This window comes from Gavia stellata, chromosome 14 (assembly GCF_030936135.1).
Source record: "Gavia stellata isolate bGavSte3 chromosome 14, bGavSte3.hap2, whole genome shotgun sequence".
Classification (NCBI taxonomy): Eukaryota; Metazoa; Chordata; class Aves; order Gaviiformes; family Gaviidae; genus Gavia; species Gavia stellata.
The window spans coordinates 11,961,931-11,966,691 of NC_082607.1; positions in this window are offsets into that span (position 1 = coordinate 11,961,931).

Sequence of the window (4,761 nt, forward strand, 5' to 3'; positions counted from 1 at the left end):
CTGGCACGTGGGGCCGCCAATGGGGCGAGGCGAGGAGGATGGGGGGCACAGAGAGACGGAGGGAGGGTGGGGAGAGAGAATGAGCGTCAGTGATGGAGCTGTTATGGCATCCTCTGCTTCTCTGGGCTTATGCGCTAAGAGGCACATTTCCCTTGAAAATCCACCATCTCTGCTGAGCCATCGAGAAGCACAGAGCTGGAGCAATTCAGAGTTGCCTGACAGATTCATCTCCCCAGCTCCCAGTAGCTGCAGCAGGAACAGAACATCCCACTCTGTCCGGCACATCCCAGAGCCATGCCCATGCGTGACAGCCTGTCCCGCTCTCCTGCTGGTTTCCCAGAGGGGAGGCGATGGCTGGGGTGGCTCAGAGCTGATCCCCCTTTCCTGACCCGGAACCCAAGCCTAGCCCACCTCAACCTTGCACATGTCCTGTGCAGGAACTTGGGAGAAGGCTGATTATATTTAGTGAGAAGCATTTTGATCAGATAACTACTTAATTGATTTTGCTTAAAAATAGAATTTGCTAGAAGTGCTTTACAGGGTTTTTTTCAGTTTTGTTTTTGGGGTTTTTTTGTATGCTGCTTAATAAAACCTTTCTGCAATTAAGAGATAATGGCACTGGGCTGGAACACTGCTGCAGCATAACAGCTTCCATTGCCACACAGCAGTGCCCTGGTCACCCTGCCCCACACACGGGTGGCTCCTGCGAAGCCTTTGGCACTGGGTTGGAAGCCACAGACCTTCCTTAGGGCAGGTGCTGGCACTGCCCGGATGTCACCCTTGGGTGCCCAGGGGGACTCAGGTGGGACCAAGTTTCCAAGAACAGTTTCTGGTGGAGGGACAGCCATCCAGGTGGAGGGACAGGCGAAGACCACGGCTTGTCGCCCCAGCACTGACCCAACGCCTTGAGTGTGCCCAGGGGCATCTGCCCTGTGGGGGTCCCTGGGCCAGAGGGCTGCTCTCACCCGTGGAGCCCAAATCAGGGGAGAGGAGCCCTGCGGCCCTTGGCCACCTTGCACCCCACAGACCTGGGGATGCCTCAAGGGCGTGAATCACAGAGGAAGGCAGGGCAGAACTTACTGGGTCTGTCTCGCCAACTGTCACCTGCTCTGAAAATCGGACCTTCGCCGGGTTGGACCTTAGCTTCGCCTTCTTGGCTGCGCTGATGAAAGCAGATTTGGGAGACTGGAAAAAAAGCACTGGGTAAATCACCTGCCTGCCCTTGGAGTCGTGGCGCGGGTAAAGCCAGACACAGTGCCCAGAGAAAGCCTCTCCGAAGGCAGCATGATGATGGGGAGCGGGCAGCGAACCATGAAATGGGGGGGTGGAAAGCAAGTCCCCTTTGTTGTGGTTATATAGTGCTGCAGGCAGGGCCAGAACGATGAGCAGTAGCCCCTGAAGTCACACCAGCAACCTCAGCGTGACAGGGAAGGCTGCACCCGCAGCGGGCACACGTGCCCAGCACCCCCTGTGCAGGCTGAGCTCCAGCAGACATGAGCCAGGGCTTCCTTGGAGGCACCGGCACTAGTTCTGACGGGAGAGACAAGCCCCTTAGATGTGAGTCTGCAGCCGCGGGAAGGAGCTGGATGGCTCAGAGATGGGAGATGGGAGGACCCCAGGCAGCCCTGAGGGATGTTCTGGTGGCAGTGCTGGGTGCTGGGGAGCCTCTGCCCGCAAACGCTCCAGCACAGAGGTGGTCATGCCGCAGAGCTGTGTGCATGAGAGGGTGCCAGCGTCAGCTGAACAGCCTGTCCTGGCTGGTGGCCATCCGGGGCCAGGAGAAAAAAGGTTTTTTGGAGCCTAGCACACACCCTGCTCCTGATGGAGCAGCACTGGGTGGTGGCATCTCCTTCCTGGAGAGGAGGGGAGTACAGGGGAGTGCTCACACTGATCTTCACCAACATCAAAGGGCTCAGTAAAACAGAAATTATGCCCTGCCACCACTGCCACTGGCATGACAGTTCAATCTGCTCCAGCGCCACGGGTGCTGAGCCCCAGTGCACCATCACCACCCGGTGCCAGCACCACTGCCAGCTGCACTGCTCAGGGCCCCCAGCCTGGCACTTCCATCTCCCCAGGGACTCCCCGGCTGAGCTTGCCGGGAATGGCAACAGCACGTCCCTCCCTGCTGCTGCTGGCATGATGGGTCACTTCACCAGACATGCTTGATGCCCTCAGCAAACCATATGGGTTTGGGGATATTTTTCCTCCCTCCCTCCTGGGAGGAGGTAGTGACAAGAGAGATGGCCACGTGCCCAGCACCCCCTGTGCAGGCTGAGCTCCAGCAGACATGAGCCAGGGCTTCCTTGGAGGCACTGGCACTAGTTCTGACTGGAGAGACAAGCCCCTTGGATGTGAGTCTGCAGCCGCGGGATGGCCGCGGATGGCCACAGATGGCCACCAGCCAGGACAGGCTGTTCACTGACCCTGCAGGGCTGCAGCAACTCTCAGACCCAACAGCTTGGAAGAGCCTTGGGGTGGTGGGACACCAGTCCAACACCTCAGCTGAGCTGCCTGAGTGGTCCCCTGGGGCCTCCAGGGACCCCACCTCGGTCTCCCAAAGGGTTCTTAATTCCCGTCCTGGCTTCCCCGGGGCTGGCCATGGCCCTGCTGGTCTCACCTGGTGGGCATGCAGGACTGTGAGGATGATGAAGTCCTTGGCCTTCCTGTGACAGAAAGGAGAAACGAAGGCGGATGGGACCTCACAGTAGTGGACTTCAACATGTGCATTTGGCTATTGAGAGAGCACATCCCACCCTCTCCAGCCCAACAGTGGCCGGGACCTTCGTGGGCTCCTTGGGGTCCTTGGTAATATGGCTGTGGGTGCTTTCCCAGTGCTGCCCGTCTCTTGGCCAGCCGGGAATGGGTACAGCACTTGCTCCAAGGCACTCCCCCTGCTCAGACTGAGGCTTCCCCACGCCAGCAGTGACCACCAGTGACAGTGGAGCCTGGGGGTGTGCATCGACACCCCAAGGCTCTGGTCGGGGCACAGCAGCCCGGCACAAGCTCTGTCCCCAGAGGAGATGAGGGACAAGTGTTGTCCTCACCTGACGAGCTCGATGAATCTCTCTCTGGGGGCTTCACTCACATCCTCATCATTGATGGCCAAGATCTGGTCTCCTGGCAGGAGTTTATCCTCAGAGGGGCCGCCTGCCAGGAGAGAGAGGGTCAGGGCCAGCCCAGGAATCCCGGGGCTGCAGGGCGTGGGGGGGAAGCAAGAGGGTCCCAAACTCCCCCAAAGCGTTTGCCCATGTATGTGGCTGTGGAAGGCACCCTGCAGGCCCACCGGAGGGGACAGGAGAGGACAGGAGCCCAGGGAGGAGTCCCACCAGGGGAAAGTGCCACTGTGCTTCCTGGCACCCTGTGGCCATGTCCAGGGACCCCCGCACTACACACCCTACCTGCTGTCACTGAGCGCACCACCACTGGCCTCTCACTGCCGGCGACGAAGCCGAATCCGTAGCGGGGGTGGCGCTGGACTGTCACCTGTCGGAGAGTGTCCGAAGGCAGCTGCCCACATTCCATATCATCGCCACCGCGCTCCTCCAGCATCACATGGCTGCGCTGCAGAGCCGAGGGGCAGGCTGTAATGCACCCCGTCACGGCAACCAAGCCCGCTTCACCCCAAGCCCTCTGTGAACTGGATGGTGGCCCCGCTCCACCTGCCTCCTGCATTGCTGCCGGCACTGCGGGTCCCAGCAGCTTGCCAGGACATCCACACCCTGCCCTCCACCCCGGCTCTGTCCTCCCTTGCAGAGCAGGGCTGCTTAGTGCCCATCCTTGCCACAGTGCCAGCAGCTTAGGCTGGGGGACATTCATGGAGATACACCCCAAGGGTAAATCATGCCATCCTCTCCTAGCATCTCACTGTCCCATCCCTGTCCCAGCATCTCACTTCATTACATGGGAGATCTGTGCAGGATAAACTCCTTGTGGTGTGGCTCTGGCCATTACCTGAGGGATGCCACTGCCGCGAGGTTCAGAGGAGACGGCAGCCCTGGCATGGCCGGAGTGCCATCTCTCTGTCTGTTCTGCAGAGGTTTAACAGCAAACTCAAGGGTTGGCTTTTTCACGCCGTGTAACATGGCTGCACAGTATCAGAGATAAGTGGAAACAAGTTCAGCCAGTCTAAAAACTGGGATTAAGGCAAGCTCAACTATGGCTCCTGGCACTGTGACTGAGTCTCTGCTGCCAGCCCTGGGACTCCTTGAAGCACTGCAGCCAGAAGCCAAGAACACCCAGCCCAGGGCAAGGTCATGCCAAACCTGCCCTTGGCATCCCAGAGCAACGCCAGCCATGGCTCCGGGCTGCTCAGCAGGGCTGTGAGCCTGCTATTGGGGAGCAATCCCAGCGCCATCGGGACGGCGGTGGAGCACAGCACAGACAGATGGCAACGTGCACGGCCGCGACCAGAAAAACAAAGTGATGAACGTGCCGTTGTTTCTGTGCTGCTCATTGCTTGTTCCTGTCCAGACTATTTAGCCTGCTTAAAAAAGATCCTTCCTGGGCTTTTGGCAGCACATCCATTGTTCTGTCTCTTATCAGTTTAGGATTGGATGCATCATCCATCTAATGCAATCTGTCTGCATTTCCAACACCCCCCACCTGCTCCCAGCACCGCACGTTGGCACCCACTGCAGAGTGAAGAGGGATGGCACGTGGGGCTGAAAGAGGACAGGAGCTTCTTGCAGCTCTGCGCCAGCACACACGCAGCTTCGGGCTTGAGCACATTGCTGCCAGGGAAGACAGCCCTGTGCCGGC